Genomic DNA, 16,671 nt, shown 5'->3' with positions numbered 1-16,671 from the left:
CTTTGTTAGTAAGCTTTTCTGTAGCCTGCCTGTTGATGTATTTTCGGTTTGAACAGTGCACAACATGAAGAGACGGAACACTGGCGGCTTGTCACAATGCCCCCCGATGACATCACAATAGCGCTGCTGCCTAGAAAACAAGCTGCGCAGAAGAAGTTGTTCTTTGGGTGGGAGGGTGGGCTAGTGGAAGGAGGGGGCAATCTCTTTTTTTCCCGGGTGGTAGGGGGATGACAGGAGAAGGGAAGCGGGTGGTGAGAAAGGTACAGAGGGCAGGGTTTGGGGGCTGGGAAGGAAAGGGAAAAGATTAGGGTTTGGGGATGATGAAAGGGCTTTCTACGGGTAAGGATGGCAAAGGGTGGCAGTGACGGAAAGTCAGGCAACCTGTCCTGTCCGTCTTTTTGTATCGTGAATTGGAAAGACTGCAAGGGGGAGGGGAGTTGCTTGCGCCCTAAAGGAGGAGTTATTCAGATTCATTGCAGTGGGCGGCGGCTGCAAAACGCACCATTCTTCTTGTTTTTGCTCTGCAAAGCAGCCTTTTCAAGGGTTGGCTTGGGTGACAAAATGTCTTGTGTAGGCGTGGGTTTGTCTCCCTCTCGCTCTCTCTCCCTAAGATGTGTCCGGCATAGGCCAGGGTGCCACTCGAGGCCCAAACCAATTCTGGTTATCGCTTCTCGGCCTTTTGGCTAAGATCAAGTGTAGTATCTGTTCTTATCAGTTTAATATCTGATACGTCCCCTATCTGGGGACCATATATTAAATGGATTTTTAGAACAGGGAGATGGAAAAAGAGCTTGCTCTGTCCACTCCACGCATTGACCTGGTATTGCAGTACCTCCAGGAACGGTGCACCCCTTCTTAACCCAGTTTCCAAAAGCAGAACTCGATTCACCTGATTCATATTAGCCCGATTAGCGAATTGAAATGAATTTTTATCTAACACACTTTTTACTTGCTTTATTCATCCAAATAGCAAACTCATCACCACTCAACTTCACCAACTCTGCTATGTCCCGTGCAGTATCTTGTTGTCAGTCTAATCTAGATCATGTGTAATTGAATGGAATAGATCCCTTTTGGACAAAGTGGAGTCAGATGCTGCAGTGACCACAGGTGTGAGAGGATCTACAATTGGCATCTGGTGTTATCTCTCTGCTTCCACTCCAAATAAAGTTACCTGTTGTTACCTGAACGTCAAATACTAAGAATGGGCGGCCTATGAAAGAATTAGTACTTTCATTAAGTATACTAAACCGGCTAATTGGGAATAGACAAACTGTAAAAAGCCCTCTGAGAAAGCCCCTCTCTAACCTTTGTTAGTAAGCTTTTCTGTAGCCTGCCTGTTGATGTATTTTCGGTTTGAACAGTGCACAACATGAAGAGACGGAACACTGGCGGCTTGTCACAATGCCCCCCCGATGACATCACAATAGCGCTGCTGCCTAGAAAACAAGCTGCGCAGAAGAAGTTGTTCTTTGGGTGGGAGGGTGGGCTAGTGGAAGGAGGGGGCAATCTCTTTTTTTCCCGGGTGGTAGGGGGATGACAGGAGAAGGGAAGCGGGTGGTGAGAAAGGTACAGAGGGCAGGGTTTGGGGGCTGGGAAGGAAAGGGAAAAGATTAGGGTTTGGGGATGATGAAAGGGCTTTCTACGGGTAAGGATGGCAAAGGGTGGCAGTGACGGAAAGTCAGGCAACCTGTCCTGTCCGTCTTTTTGTATCGTGAATTGGAAAGACTGCAAGGGGGAGGGGAGTTGCTTGCGCCCTAAAGGAGGAGTTATTCAGATTCATTGCAGTGGGCGGCGGCTGCAAAACGCACCATTCTTCTTGTTTTTGCTCTGCAAAGCAGCCTTTTCAAGGGTTGGCTTGGGTGACAAAATGTCTTGTGTAGGCGTGGGTTTGTCTCCCTCTCGCTCTCTCTCCCTAAGATGTGTCCGGCATAGGCCAGGGTGCCACTCGAGGCCCAAACCAATTCTGGTTATCGCTTCTCGGCCTTTTGGCTAAGATCAAGTGTAGTATCTGTTCTTATCAGTTTAATATCTGATACGTCCCCTATCTGGGGACCATATATTAAATGGATTTTTAGAACAGGGAGATGGAAAAAGAGCTTGCTCTGTCCACTCCACGCATTGACCTGGTATTGCAGTACCTCCAGGAACGGTGCACCCCTTCTTAACCCAGTTTCCAAAAGCAGAACTCGATTCACCTGATTCATATTAGCCCGATTAGCGAATTGAAATGAATTTTTATCTAACACACTTTTTACTTGCTTTATTCATCCAAATAGCAAACTCATCACCACTCAACTTCACCAACTCTGCTATGTCCCGTGCAGTATCTTGTTGTCAGTCTAATCTAGATCATGTGTAATTGAATGGAATAGATCCCTTTTGGACAAAGTGGAGTCAGATGCTGCAGTGACCACAGGTGTGAGAGGATCTACAATTGGCATCTGGTGTTATCTCTCTGCTTCCACTCCAAATAAAGTTACCTGTTGTTACCTGAACGTCAAATACTAAGAATGGGCGGCCTATGAAAGAATTAGTACTTTCATTAAGTATACTAAACCGGCTAATTGGGAATAGACAAACTGTAAAAAGCCCTCTGAGAAAGCCCCTCTCTAACCTTTGTTAGTAAGCTTTTCTGTAGCCTGCCTGTTGATGTATTTTCGGTTTGAACAGTGCACAACATGAAGAGACGGAACACTGGCGGCTTGTCACAATGCCCCCCGATGACATCACAATAGCGCTGCTGCCTAGAAAACAAGCTGCGCAGAAGAAGTTGTTCTTTGGGTGGGAGGGTGGGCTAGTGGAAGGAGGGGGCAATCTCTTTTTTTCCCGGGTGGTAGGGGGATGACAGGAGAAGGGAAGCGGGTGGTGAGAAAGGTACAGAGGGCAGGGTTTGGGGGCTGGGAAGGAAAGGGAAAAGATTAGGGTTTGGGGATGATGAAAGGGCTTTCTACGGGTAAGGATGGCAAAGGGTGGCAGTGACGGAAAGTCAGGCAACCTGTCCTGTCCGTCTTTTTGTATCGTGAATTGGAAAGACTGCAAGGGGGAGGGGAGTTGCTTGCGCCCTAAAGGAGGAGTTATTCAGATTCATTGCAGTGGGCGGCGGCTGCAAAACGCACCATTCTTCTTGTTTTTGCTCTGCAAAGCAGCCTTTTCAAGGGTTGGCTTGGGTGACAAAATGTCTTGTGTAGGCGTGGGTTTGTCTCCCTCTCGCTCTCTCTCCCTAAGATGTGTCCGGCATAGGCCAGGGTGCCACTCGAGGCCCAAACCAATTCTGGTTATCGCTTCTCGGCCTTTTGGCTAAGATCAAGTGTAGTATCTGTTCTTATCAGTTTAATATCTGATACGTCCCCTATCTGGGGACCATATATTAAATGGATTTTTAGAACAGGGAGATGGAAAAAGAGCTTGCTCTGTCCACTCCACGCATTGACCTGGTATTGCAGTACCTCCAGGAACGGTGCACCCCTTCTTAACCCAGTTTCCAAAAGCAGAACTCGATTCACCTGATTCATATTAGCCCGATTAGCGAATTGAAATGAATTTTTATCTAACACACTTTTTACTTGCTTTATTCATCCAAATAGCAAACTCATCACCACTCAACTTCACCAACTCTGCTATGTCCCGTGCAGTATCTTGTTGTCAGTCTAATCTAGATCATGTGTAATTGAATGGAATAGATCCCTTTTGGACAAAGTGGAGTCAGATGCTGCAGTGACCACAGGTGTGAGAGGATCTACAATTGGCATCTGGTGTTATCTCTCTGCTTCCACTCCAAATAAAGTTACCTGTTGTTACCTGAACGTCAAATACTAAGAATGGGCGGCCTATGAAAGAATTAGTACTTTCATTAAGTATACTAAACCGGCTAATTGGGAATAGACAAACTGTAAAAAGCCCTCTGAGAAAGCCCCTCTCTAACCTTTGTTAGTAAGCTTTTCTGTAGCCTGCCTGTTGATGTATTTTCGGTTTGAACAGTGCACAACATGAAGAGACGGAACACTGGCGGCTTGTCACAATGCCCCCCGATGACATCACAATAGCGCTGCTGCCTAGAAAACAAGCTGCGCAGAAGAAGTTGTTCTTTGGGTGGGAGGGTGGGCTAGTGGAAGGAGGGGGCAATCTCTTTTTTTCCCGGGTGGTAGGGGGATGACAGGAGAAGGGAAGCGGGTGGTGAGAAAGGTACAGAGGGCAGGGTTTGGGGGCTGGGAAGGAAAGGGAAAAGATTAGGGTTTGGGGATGATGAAAGGGCTTTCTACGGGTAAGGATGGCAAAGGGTGGCAGTGACGGAAAGTCAGGCAACCTGTCCTGTCCGTCTTTTTGTATCGTGAATTGGAAAGACTGCAAGGGGGAGGGGAGTTGCTTGCGCCCTAAAGGAGGAGTTATTCAGATTCATTGCAGTGGGCGGCGGCTGCAAAACGCACCATTCTTCTTGTTTTTGCTCTGCAAAGCAGCCTTTTCAAGGGTTGGCTTGGGTGACAAAATGTCTTGTGTAGGCGTGGGTTTGTCTCCCTCTCGCTCTCTCTCCCTAAGATGTGTCCGGCATAGGCCAGGGTGCCACTCGAGGCCCAAACCAATTCTGGTTATCGCTTCTCGGCCTTTTGGCTAAGATCAAGTGTAGTATCTGTTCTTATCAGTTTAATATCTGATACGTCCCCTATCTGGGGACCATATATTAAATGGATTTTTAGAACAGGGAGATGGAAAAAGAGCTTGCTCTGTCCACTCCACGCATTGACCTGGTATTGCAGTACCTCCAGGAACGGTGCACCCCTTCTTAACCCAGTTTCCAAAAGCAGAACTCGATTCACCTGATTCATATTAGCCCGATTAGCGAATTGAAATGAATTTTTATCTAACACACTTTTTACTTGCTTTATTCATCCAAATAGCAAACTCATCACCACTCAACTTCACCAACTCTGCTATGTCCCGTGCAGTATCTTGTTGTCAGTCTAATCTAGATCATGTGTAATTGAATGGAATAGATCCCTTTTGGACAAAGTGGAGTCAGATGCTGCAGTGACCACAGGTGTGAGAGGATCTACAATTGGCATCTGGTGTTATCTCTCTGCTTCCACTCCAAATAAAGTTACCTGTTGTTACCTGAACGTCAAATACTAAGAATGGGCGGCCTATGAAAGAATTAGTACTTTCATTAAGTATACTAAACCGGCTAATTGGGAATAGACAAACTGTAAAAAGCCCTCTGAGAAAGCCCCTCTCTAACCTTTGTTAGTAAGCTTTTCTGTAGCCTGCCTGTTGATGTATTTTCGGTTTGAACAGTGCACAACATGAAGAGACGGAACACTGGCGGCTTGTCACAATGCCCCCCGATGACATCACAATAGCGCTGCTGCCTAGAAAACAAGCTGCGCAGAAGAAGTTGTTCTTTGGGTGGGAGGGTGGGCTAGTGGAAGGAGGGGGCAATCTCTTTTTTTCCCGGGTGGTAGGGGGATGACAGGAGAAGGGAAGCGGGTGGTGAGAAAGGTACAGAGGGCAGGGTTTGGAGGCTGGGAAGGAAAGGGAAAAGATTAGGGTTTGGGGATGATGAAAGGGCTTTCTACGGGTAAGGATGGCAAAGGGTGGCAGTGACGGAAAGTCAGGCAACCTGTCCTGTCCGTCTTTTTGTATCGTGAATTGGAAAGACTGCAAGGGGGAGGGGAGTTGCTTGCGCCCTAAAGGAGGAGTTATTCAGATTCATTGCAGTGGGCGGCGGCTGCAAAACGCACCATTCTTCTTGTTTTTGCTCTGCAAAGCAGCCTTTTCAAGGGTTGGCTTGGGTGACAAAATGTCTTGTGTAGGTGTGGGTTTGTCTCCCTCTCGCTCTCTCTCCCTAAGATGTGTCCGGCATAGGCCAGGGTGCCACTCGAGGCCCAAACCAATTCTGGTTATCGCTTCTCGGCCTTTTGGCTAAGATCAAGTGTAGTATCTGTTCTTATCAGTTTAATATCTGATACGTCCCCTATCTGGGGACCATATATTAAATGGATTTTTAGAACAGGGAGATGGAAAAAGAGCTTGCTCTGTCCACTCCACGCATTGACCTGGTATTGCAGTACCTCCAGGAACGGTGCACCCCTTCTTAACCCAGTTTCCAAAAGCAGAACTCGATTCACCTGATTCATATTAGCCCGATTAGCGAATTGAAATGAATTTTTATCTAACACACTTTTTACTTGCTTTATTCATCCAAATAGCAAACTCATCACCACTCAACTTCACCAACTCTGCTATGTCCCGTGCAGTATCTTGTTGTCAGTCTAATCTAGATCATGTGTAATTGAATGGAATAGATCCCTTTTGGACAAAGTGGAGTCAGATGCTGCAGTGACCACAGGTGTGAGAGGATCTACAATTGGCATCTGGTGTTATCTCTCTGCTTCCACTCCAAATAAAGTTACCTGTTGTTACCTGAACGTCAAATACTAAGAATGGGCGGCCTATGAAAGAATTAGTACTTTCATTAAGTATACTAAACCGGCTAATTGGGAATAGACAAACTGTAAAAAGCCCTCTGAGAAAGCCCCTCTCTAACCTTTGTTAGTAAGCTTTTCTGTAGCCTGCCTGTTGATGTATTTTCGGTTTGAACAGTGCACAACATGAAGAGACGGAACACTGGCGGCTTGTCACAATGCCCCCCGATGACATCACAATAGCGCTGCTGCCTAGAAAACAAGCTGCGCAGAAGAAGTTGTTCTTTGGGTGGGAGGGTGGGCTAGTGGAAGGAGGGGGCAATCTCTTTTTTTCCCGGGTGGTAGGGGGATGACAGGAGAAGGGAAGCGGGTGGTGAGAAAGGTACAGAGGGCAGGGTTTGGGGGCTGGGAAGGAAAGGGAAAAGATTAGGGTTTGGGGATGATGAAAGGGCTTTCTACGGGTAAGGATGGCAAAGGGTGGCAGTGACGGAAAGTCAGGCAACCTGTCCTGTCCGTCTTTTTGTATCGTGAATTGGAAAGACTGCAAGGGGGAGGGGAGTTGCTTGCGCCCTAAAGGAGGAGTTATTCAGATTCATTGCAGTGGGCGGCGGCTGCAAAACGCACCATTCTTCTTGTTTTTGCTCTGCAAAGCAGCCTTTTCAAGGGTTGGCTTGGGTGACAAAATGTCTTGTGTAGGCGTGTGTTTGTCTCCCTCTCGCTCTCTCTCCCTAAGATGTGTCCGGCATAGGCCAGGGTGCCACTCGAGGCCCAAACCAATTCTGGTTATCGCTTCTCGGCCTTTTGGCTAAGATCAAGTGTAGTATCTGTTCTTATCAGTTTAATATCTGATACGTCCCCTATCTGGGGACCATATATTAAATGGATTTTTAGAACAGGGAGATGGAAAAAGAGCTTGCTCTGTCCACTCCACGCATTGACCTGGTATTGCAGTACCTCCAGGAACGGTGCACCCCTTCTTAACCCAGTTTCCAAAAGCAGAACTCGATTCACCTGATTCATATTAGCCCGATTAGCGAATTGAAATGAATTTTTATCTAACACACTTTTTACTTGCTTTATTCATCCAAATAGCAAACTCATCACCACTCAACTTCACCAACTCTGCTATGTCCCGTGCAGTATCTTGTTGTCAGTCTAATCTAGATCATGTGTAATTGAATGGAATAGATCCCTTTTGGACAAAGTGGAGTCAGATGCTGCAGTGACCACAGGTGTGAGAGGATCTACAATTGGCATCTGGTGTTATCTCTCTGCTTCCACTCCAAATAAAGTTACCTGTTGTTACCTGAACGTCAAATACTAAGAATGGGCGGCCTATGAAAGAATTAGTACTTTCATTAAGTATACTAAACCGGCTAATTGGGAATAGACAAACTGTAAAAAGCCCTCTGAGAAAGCCCCTCTCTAACCTTTGTTAGTAAGCTTTTCTGTAGCCTGCCTGTTGATGTATTTTCGGTTTGAACAGTGCACAACATGAAGAGACGGAACACTGGCGGCTTGTCACAATGCCCCCCGATGACATCACAATAGCGCTGCTGCCTAGAAAACAAGCTGCGCAGAAGAAGTTGTTCTTTGGGTGGGAGGGTGGGCTAGTGGAAGGAGGGGGCAATCTCTTTTTTTCCCGGGTGGTAGGGGGATGACAGGAGAAGGGAAGCGGGTGGTGAGAAAGGTACAGAGGGCAGGGTTTGGGGGCTGGGAAGGAAAGGGAAAAGATTAGGGTTTGGGGATGATGAAAGGGCTTTCTACGGGTAAGGATGGCAAAGGGTGGCAGTGACGGAAAGTCAGGCAACCTGTCCTGTCCGTCTTTTTGTATCGTGAATTGGAAAGACTGCAAGGGGGAGGGGAGTTGCTTGCGCCCTAAAGGAGGAGTTATTCAGATTCATTGCAGTGGGCGGCGGCTGCAAAACGCACCATTCTTCTTGTTTTTGCTCTGCAAAGCAGCCTTTTCAAGGGTTGGCTTGGGTGACAAAATGTCTTGTGTAGGCGTGGGTTTGTCTCCCTCTCGCTCTCTCTCCCTAAGATGTGTCCGGCATAGGCCAGGGTGCCACTCGAGGCCCAAACCAATTCTGGTTATCGCTTCTCGGCCTTTTGGCTAAGATCAAGTGTAGTATCTGTTCTTATCAGTTTAATATCTGATACGTCCCCTATCTGGGGACCATATATTAAATGGATTTTTAGAACAGGGAGATGGAAAAAGAGCTTGCTCTGTCCACTCCACGCATTGACCTGGTATTGCAGTACCTCCAGGAACGGTGCACCCCTTCTTAACCCAGTTTCCAAAAGCAGAACTCGATTCACCTGATTCATATTAGCCCGATTAGCGAATTGAAATGAATTTTTATCTAACACACTTTTTACTTGCTTTATTCATCCAAATAGCAAACTCATCACCACTCAACTTCACCAACTCTGCTATGTCCCGTGCAGTATCTTGTTGTCAGTCTAATCTAGATCATGTGTAATTGAATGGAATAGATCCCTTTTGGACAAAGTGGAGTCAGATGCTGCAGTGACCACAGGTGTGAGAGGATCTACAATTGGCATCTGGTGTTATCTCTCTGCTTCCACTCCAAATAAAGTTACCTGTTGTTACCTGAACGTCAAATACTAAGAATGGGCGGCCTATGAAAGAATTAGTACTTTCATTAAGTATACTAAACCGGCTAATTGGGAATAGACAAACTGTAAAAAGCCCTCTGAGAAAGCCCCTCTCTAACCTTTGTTAGTAAGCTTTTCTGTAGCCTGCCTGTTGATGTATTTTCGGTTTGAACAGTGCACAACATGAAGAGACGGAACACTGGCGGCTTGTCACAATGCCCCCCGATGACATCACAATAGCGCTGCTGCCTAGAAAACAAGCTGCGCAGAAGAAGTTGTTCTTTGGGTGGGAGGGTGGGCTAGTGGAAGGAGGGGCAATCTCTTTTTTTCCCGGGTGGTAGGGGGATGACAGGAGAAGGGAAGCGGGTGGTGAGAAAGGTACAGAGGGCAGGGTTTGGGGGCTGGGAAGGAAAGGGAAAAGATTAGGGTTTGGGGATGATGAAAGGGCTTTCTACGGGTAAGGATGGCAAAGGGTGGCAGTGACGGAAAGTCAGGCAACCTGTCCTGTCCGTCTTTTTGTATCGTGAATTGGAAAGACTGCAAGGGGGAGGGGAGTTGCTTGCGCCCTAAAGGAGGAGTTATTCAGATTCATTGCAGTGGGCGGCGGCTGCAAAACGCACCATTCTTCTTGTTTTTGCTCTGCAAAGCAGCCTTTTCAAGGGTTGGCTTGGGTGACAAAATGTCTTGTGTAGGCGTGGGTTTGTCTCCCTCTCGCTCTCTCTCCCTAAGATGTGTCCGGCATAGGCCAGGGTGCCACTCGAGGCCCAAACCAATTCTGGTTATCGCTTCTCGGCCTTTTGGCTAAGATCAAGTGTAGTATCTGTTCTTATCAGTTTAATATCTGATACGTCACCTATCTGGGGACCATATATTAAATGGATTTTTAGAACAGGGAGATGGAAAAAGAGCTTGCTCTGTCCACTCCACGCATTGACCTGGTATTGCAGTACCTCCAGGAACGGTGCACCCCTTCTTAACCCAGTTTCCAAAAGCAGAACTCGATTCACCTGATTCATATTAGCCCGATTAGCGAATTGAAATGAATTTTTATCTAACACACTTTTTACTTGCTTTATTCATCCAAATAGCAAACTCATCACCACTCAACTTCACCAACTCTGCTATGTCCCGTGCAGTATCTTGTTGTCAGTCTAATCTAGATCATGTGTAATTGAATGGAATAGATCCCTTTTGGACAAAGTGGAGTCAGATGCTGCAGTGACCACAGGTGTGAGAGGATCTACAATTGGCATCTGGTGTTATCTCTCTGCTTCCACTCCAAATAAAGTTACCTGTTGTTACCTGAACGTCAAATACTAAGAATGGGCGGCCTATGAAAGAATTAGTACTTTCATTAAGTATACTAAACCGGCTAATTGGGAATAGACAAACTGTAAAAAGCCCTCTGAGAAAGCCCCTCTCTAACCTTTGTTAGTAAGCTTTTCTGTAGCCTGCCTGTTGATGTATTTTCGGTTTGAACAGTGCACAACATGAAGAGACGGAACACTGGCGGCTTGTCACAATGCCCCCCGATGACATCACAATAGCGCTGCTGCCTAGAAAACAAGCTGCGCAGAAGAAGTTGTTCTTTGGGTGGGAGGGTGGGCTAGTGGAAGGAGGGGGCAATCTCTTTTTTTCCCGGGTGGTAGGGGGATGACAGGAGAAGGGAAGCGGGTGGTGAGAAAGGTACAGAGGGCAGGGTTTGGGGGCTGGGAAGGAAAGGGAAAAGATTAGGGTTTGGGGATGATGAAAGGGCTTTCTACGGGTAAGGATGGCAAAGGGTGGCAGTGACGGAAAGTCAGGCAACCTGTCCTGTCCGTCTTTTTGTATCGTGAATTGGAAAGACTGCAAGGGGGAGGGGAGTTGCTTGCGCCCTAAAGGAGGAGTTATTCAGATTCATTGCAGTGGGCGGCGGCTGCAAAACGCACCATTCTTCTTGTTTTTGCTCTGCAAAGCAGCCTTTTCAAGGGTTGGCTTGGGTGACAAAATGTCTTGTGTAGGCGTGGGTTTGTCTCCCTCTCGCTCTCTCTCCCTAAGATGTGTCCGGCATAGGCCAGGGTGCCACTCGAGGCCCAAACCAATTCTGGTTATCGCTTCTCGGCCTTTTGGCTAAGATCAAGTGTAGTATCTGTTCTTATCAGTTTAATATCTGATACGTCCCCTATCTGGGGACCATATATTAAATGGATTTTTAGAACAGGGAGATGGAAAAAGAGCTTGCTCTGTCCACTCCACGCATTGACCTGGTATTGCAGTACCTCCAGGAACGGTGCACCCCTTCTTAACCCAGTTTCCAAAAGCAGAACTCGATTCACCTGATTCATATTAGCCCGATTAGCGAATTGAAATGAATTTTTATCTAACACACTTTTTACTTGCTTTATTCATCCAAATAGCAAACTCATCACCACTCAACTTCACCAACTCTGCTATGTCCCGTGCAGTATCTTGTTGTCAGTCTAATCTAGATCATGTGTAATTGAATGGAATAGATCCCTTTTGGACAAAGTGGAGTCAGATGCTGCAGTGACCACAGGTGTGAGAGGATCTACAATTGGCATCTGGTGTTATCTCTCTGCTTCCACTCCAAATAAAGTTACCTGTTGTTACCTGAACGTCAAATACTAAGAATGGGCGGCCTATGAAAGAATTAGTACTTTCATTAAGTATACTAAACTGGCTAATTGGGAATAGACAAACTGTAAAAAGCCCTCTGAGAAAGCCCCTCTCTAACCTTTGTTAGTAAGCTTTTCTGTAGCCTGCCTGTTGATGTATTTTCGGTTTGAACAGTGCACAACATGAAGAGACGGAACACTGGCGGCTTGTCACAATGCCCCCCGATGACATCACAATAGCGCTGCTGCCTAGAAAACAAGCTGCGCAGAAGAAGTTGTTCTTTGGGTGGGAGGGTGGGCTAGTGGAAGGAGGGGGCAATCTCTTTTTTTCCCGGGTGGTAGGGGGATGACAGGAGAAGGGAAGCGGGTGGTGAGAAAGGTACAGAGGGCAGGGTTTGGGGGCTGGGAAGGAAAGGGAAAAGATTAGGGTTTGGGGATGATGAAAGGGCTTTCTACGGGTAAGGATGGCAAAGGGTGGCAGTGACGGAAAGTCAGGCAACCTGTCCTGTCCGTCTTTTTGTATCGTGAATTGGAAAGACTGCAAGGGGGAGGGGAGTTGCTTGCGCCCTAAAGGAGGAGTTATTCAGATTCATTGCAGTGGGCGGCGGCTGCAAAACGCACCATTCTTCTTGTTTTTGCTCTGCAAAGCAGCCTTTTCAAGGGTTGGCTTGGGTGACAAAATGTCTTGTGTAGGCGTGGGTTTGTCTCCCTCTCGCTCTCTCTCCCTAAGATGTGTCCGGCATAGGCCAGGGTGCCACTCGAGGCCCAAACCAATTCTGGTTATCGCTTCTCGGCCTTTTGGCTAAGATCAAGTGTAGTATCTGTTCTTATCAGTTTAATATCTGATACGTCCCCTATCTGGGGACCATATATTAAATGGATTTTTAGAACAGGGAGATGGAAAAAGAGCTTGCTCTGTCCACTCCACGCATTGACCTGGTATTGCAGTACCTCCAGGAACGGTGCACCCCTTCTTAACCCAGTTTCCAAAAGCAGAACTCGATTCACCTGATTCATATTAGCCCGATTAGCGAATTGAAATGAATTTTTATCTAACACACTTTTTACTTGCTTTATTCATCCAAATAGCAAACTCATCACCACTCAACTTCACCAACTCTGCTATGTCCCGTGCAGTATCTTGTTGTCAGTCTAATCTAGATCATGTGTAATTGAATGGAATAGATCCCTTTTGGACAAAGTGGAGTCAGATGCTGCAGTGACCACAGGTGTGAGAGGATCTACAATTGGCATCTGGTGTTATCTCTCTGCTTCCACTCCAAATAAAGTTACCTGTTGTTACCTGAACGTCAAATACTAAGAATGGGCGGCCTATGAAAGAATTAGTACTTTCATTAAGTATACTAAACCGGCTAATTGGGAATAGACAAACTGTAAAAAGCCCTCTGAGAAAGCCCCTCTCTAACCTTTGTTAGTAAGCTTTTCTGTAGCCTGCCTGTTGATGTATTTTCGGTTTGAACAGTGCACAACATGAAGAGACGGAACACTGGCGGCTTGTCACAATGCCCCCCGATGACATCACAATAGCGCTGCTGCCTAGAAAACAAGCTGCGCAGAAGAAGTTGTTCTTTGGGTGGGAGGGTGGGCTAGTGGAAGGAGGGGGCAATCTCTTTTTTTCCCGGGTGGTAGGGGGATGACAGGAGAAGGGAAGCGGGTGGTGAGAAAGGTACAGAGGGCAGGGTTTGGGGGCTGGGAAGGAAAGGGAAAAGATTAGGGTTTGGGGATGATGAAAGGGCTTTCTACGGGTAAGGATGGCAAAGGGTGGCAGTGACGGAAAGTCAGGCAACCTGTCCTGTCCGTCTTTTTGTATCGTGAATTGGAAAGACTGCAAGGGGGAGGGGAGTTGCTTGCGCCCTAAAGGAGGAGTTATTCAGATTCATTGCAGTGGGCGGCGGCTGCAAAACGCACCATTCTTCTTGTTTTTGCTCTGCAAAGCAGCCTTTTCAAGGGTTGGCTTGGGTGACAAAATGTCTTGTGTAGGCGTGGGTTTGTCTCCCTCTCGCTCTCTCTCCCTAAGATGTGTCCGGCATAGGCCAGGGTGCCACTCGAGGCCCAAACCAATTCTGGTTATCGCTTCTCGGCCTTTTGGCTAAGATCAAGTGTAGTATCTGTTCTTATCAGTTTAATATCTGATACGTCCCCTATCTGGGGACCATATATTAAATGGATTTTTAGAACAGGGAGATGGAAAAAGAGCTTGCTCTGTCCACTCCACGCATTGACCTGGTATTGCAGTACCTCCAGGAACGGTGCACCCCTTCTTAACCCAGTTTCCAAAAGCAGAACTCGATTCACCTGATTCATATTAGCCCGATTAGCGAATTGAAATGAATTTTTATCTAACACACTTTTTACTTGCTTTATTCATCCAAATAGCAAACTCATCACCACTCAACTTCACCAACTCTGCTATGTCCCGTGCAGTATCTTGTTGTCAGTCTAATCTAGATCATGTGTAATTGAATGGAATAGATCCCTTTTGGACAAAGTGGAGTCAGATGCTGCAGTGACCACAGGTGTGAGAGGATCTACAATTGGCATCTGGTGTTATCTCTCTGCTTCCACTCCAAATAAAGTTACCTGTTGTTACCTGAACGTCAAATACTAAGAATGGGCGGCCTATGAAAGAATTAGTACTTTCATTAAGTATACTAAACCGGCTAATTGGGAATAGACAAACTGTAAAAAGCCCTCTGAGAAAGCCCCTCTCTAACCTTTGTTAGTAAGCTTTTCTGTAGCCTGCCTGTTGATGTATTTTCGGTTTGAACAGTGCACAACATGAAGAGACGGAACACTGGCGGCTTGTCACAATGCCCCCCGATGACATCACAATAGCGCTGCTGCCTAGAAAACAAGCTGCGCAGAAGAAGTTGTTCTTTGGGTGGGAGGGTGGGCTAGTGGAAGGAGGGGGCAATCTCTTTTTTTCCCGGGTGGTAGGGGGATGACAGGAGAAGGGAAGCGGGTGGTGAGAAAGGTACAGAGGGCAGGGTTTGGGGGCTGGGAAGGAAAGGGAAAAGATTAGGGTTTGGGGATGATGAAAGGGCTTTCTACGGGTAAGGATGGCAAAGGGTGGCAGTGACGGAAAGTCAGGCAACCTGTCCTGTCCGTCTTTTTGTATCGTGAATTGGAAAGACTGCAAGGGGGAGGGGAGTTGCTTGCGCCCTAAAGGAGGAGTTATTCAGATTCATTGCAGTGGGCGGCGGCTGCAAAACGCACCATTCTTCTTGTTTTTGCTCTGCAAAGCAGCCTTTTCAAGGGTTGGCTTGGGTGACAAAATGTCTTGTGTAGGCGTGGGTTTGTCTCCCTCTCGCTCTCTCTCCCTAAGATGTGTCCGGCATAGGCCAGGGTGCCACTCGAGGCCCAAACCAATTCTGGTTATCGCTTCTCGGCCTTTTGGCTAAGATCAAGTGTAGTATCTGTTCTTATCAGTTTAATATCTGATACGTCCCCTATCTGGGGACCATATATTAAATGGATTTTTAGAACAGGGAGATGGAAAAAGAGCTTGCTCTGTCCACTCCACGCATTGACCTGGTATTGCAGTACCTCCAGGAACGGTGCACCCCTTCTTAACCCAGTTTCCAAAAGCAGAACTCGATTCACCTGATTCATATTAGCCCGATTAGCGAATTGAAATGAATTTTTATCTAACACACTTTTTACTTGCTTTATTCATCCAAATAGCAAACTCATCACCACTCAACTTCACCAACTCTGCTATGTCCCGTGCAGTATCTTGTTGTCAGTCTAATCTAGATCATGTGTAATTGAATGGAATAGATCCCTTTTGGACAAAGTGGAGTCAGATGCTGCAGTGACCACAGGTGTGAGAGGATCTACAATTGGCATCTGGTGTTATCTCTCTGCTTCCACTCCAAATAAAGTTACCTGTTGTTACCTGAACGTCAAATACTAAGAATGGGCGGCCTATGAAAGAATTAGTACTTTCATTAAGTATACTAAACCGGCTAATTGGGAATAGACAAACTGTAAAAAGCCCTCTGAGAAAGCCCCTCTCTAACCTTTGTTAGTAAGCTTTTCTGTAGCCTGCCTGTTGATGTATTTTCGGTTTGAACAGTGCACAACATGAAGAGACGGAACACTGGCGGCTTGTCACAATGCCCCCCGATGACATCACAATAGCGCTGCTGCCTAGAAAACAAGCTGCGCAGAAGAAGTTGTTCTTTGGGTGGGAGGGTGGGCTAGTGGAAGGAGGGGGCAATCTCTTTTTTTCCCGGGTGGTAGGGGGATGACAGGAGAAGGGAAGCGGGTGGTGAGAAAGGTACAGAGGGCAGGGTTTGGGGGCTGGGAAGGAAAGGGAAAAGATTAGGGTTTGGGGATGATGAAAGGGCTTTCTACGGGTAAGGATGGCAAAGGGTGGCAGTGACGGAAAGTCAGGCAACCTGTCCTGTCCGTCTTTTTGTATCGTGAATTGGAAAGACTGCAAGGGGGAGGGGAGTTGCTTGCGCCCTAAAGGAGGAGTTATTCAGATTCATTGCAGTGGGCGGCGGCTGCAAAACGCACCATTCTTCTTGTTTTTGCTCTGCAAAGCAGCCTTTTCAAGGGTTGGCTTGGGTGACAAAATGTCTTGTGTAGGCGTGGGTTTGTCTCCCTCTCGCTCTCTCTCCCTAAGATGTGTCCGGCATAGGCCAGGGTGCCACTCGAGGCCCAAACCAATTCTGGTTATCGCTTCTCGGCCTTTTGGCTAAGATCAAGTGTAGTATCTGTTCTTATCAGTTTAATATCTGATACGTCCCCTATCTGGGGACCATATATTAAATGGATTTTTAGAACAGGGAGATGGAAAAAGAGCTTGCTCTGTCCACTCCACGCATTGACCTGGTATTGCAGTACCTCCAGGAACGGTGCACCCCTTCTTAACCCAGTTTCCAAAAGCAGAACTCGATTCACCTGATTCATATTAGCCCGATTAGCGAATTGAAATGAATTTTTATCTAACACACTTTTTACTTGCTTTATTCATCCAAATAGCAAAC

General features: G+C 46.8%; 13 non-coding genes across 13 annotated transcripts; all 13 read left to right on the top strand.

Annotated features, from left to right (window-relative positions):
* Nucleotides 1-663: 663 nt before the first annotated feature.
* On the top strand, nt 664-854 carry LOC142284784 (U2 spliceosomal RNA). Its single transcript, XR_012746260.1, has one exon. It is a non-coding gene; the product is annotated as a U2 spliceosomal RNA (small nuclear RNA).
* A 1,118-nt stretch (nt 855-1,972) lies between these two features.
* Nucleotides 1,973-2,163, top strand: LOC142284783 (U2 spliceosomal RNA). Its single transcript, XR_012746259.1, has one exon. It is a non-coding gene; the product is annotated as a U2 spliceosomal RNA (small nuclear RNA).
* A 1,117-nt stretch (nt 2,164-3,280) lies between these two features.
* On the top strand, nt 3,281-3,471 carry LOC142284781 (U2 spliceosomal RNA). The gene has a single exon (XR_012746257.1). It is a non-coding gene; the product is annotated as a U2 spliceosomal RNA (small nuclear RNA).
* Nucleotides 3,472-4,588: 1,117 nt separating this feature from the next.
* On the top strand, nt 4,589-4,779 carry LOC142284780 (U2 spliceosomal RNA). The gene has a single exon (XR_012746256.1). It is a non-coding gene; the product is annotated as a U2 spliceosomal RNA (small nuclear RNA).
* Nucleotides 4,780-5,896: 1,117 nt separating this feature from the next.
* LOC142284779 (U2 spliceosomal RNA) lies at nt 5,897-6,087 on the top strand. Its single transcript, XR_012746254.1, has one exon. It is a non-coding gene; the product is annotated as a U2 spliceosomal RNA (small nuclear RNA).
* A 1,117-nt stretch (nt 6,088-7,204) lies between these two features.
* LOC142284778 (U2 spliceosomal RNA) lies at nt 7,205-7,395 on the top strand. The gene has a single exon (XR_012746253.1). It is a non-coding gene; the product is annotated as a U2 spliceosomal RNA (small nuclear RNA).
* Nucleotides 7,396-8,512: 1,117 nt separating this feature from the next.
* LOC142284777 (U2 spliceosomal RNA) lies at nt 8,513-8,703 on the top strand. Its single transcript, XR_012746252.1, has one exon. It is a non-coding gene; the product is annotated as a U2 spliceosomal RNA (small nuclear RNA).
* Nucleotides 8,704-9,819: 1,116 nt separating this feature from the next.
* LOC142284737 (U2 spliceosomal RNA) lies at nt 9,820-10,010 on the top strand. Its single transcript, XR_012746221.1, has one exon. It is a non-coding gene; the product is annotated as a U2 spliceosomal RNA (small nuclear RNA).
* A 1,117-nt stretch (nt 10,011-11,127) lies between these two features.
* On the top strand, nt 11,128-11,318 carry LOC142284776 (U2 spliceosomal RNA). Its single transcript, XR_012746251.1, has one exon. It is a non-coding gene; the product is annotated as a U2 spliceosomal RNA (small nuclear RNA).
* Nucleotides 11,319-12,435: 1,117 nt separating this feature from the next.
* LOC142284774 (U2 spliceosomal RNA) lies at nt 12,436-12,626 on the top strand. Its single transcript, XR_012746250.1, has one exon. It is a non-coding gene; the product is annotated as a U2 spliceosomal RNA (small nuclear RNA).
* Nucleotides 12,627-13,743: 1,117 nt separating this feature from the next.
* LOC142284773 (U2 spliceosomal RNA) lies at nt 13,744-13,934 on the top strand. The gene has a single exon (XR_012746249.1). It is a non-coding gene; the product is annotated as a U2 spliceosomal RNA (small nuclear RNA).
* A 1,117-nt stretch (nt 13,935-15,051) lies between these two features.
* LOC142284772 (U2 spliceosomal RNA) lies at nt 15,052-15,242 on the top strand. The gene has a single exon (XR_012746248.1). It is a non-coding gene; the product is annotated as a U2 spliceosomal RNA (small nuclear RNA).
* A 1,117-nt stretch (nt 15,243-16,359) lies between these two features.
* On the top strand, nt 16,360-16,550 carry LOC142284771 (U2 spliceosomal RNA). Its single transcript, XR_012746247.1, has one exon. It is a non-coding gene; the product is annotated as a U2 spliceosomal RNA (small nuclear RNA).
* The last annotated feature ends 121 nt before the right edge of the window (nt 16,551-16,671 follow it).

This window comes from Anomaloglossus baeobatrachus, unplaced genomic scaffold (genome assembly GCF_048569485.1).
Source record: "Anomaloglossus baeobatrachus isolate aAnoBae1 unplaced genomic scaffold, aAnoBae1.hap1 Scaffold_573, whole genome shotgun sequence".
Taxonomy (NCBI): domain Eukaryota; kingdom Metazoa; phylum Chordata; class Amphibia; order Anura; family Aromobatidae; genus Anomaloglossus; species Anomaloglossus baeobatrachus.
Note: the sequence above shows the minus strand (reverse complement) of the source record. Positions and strands in the feature narration are given on the sequence as shown.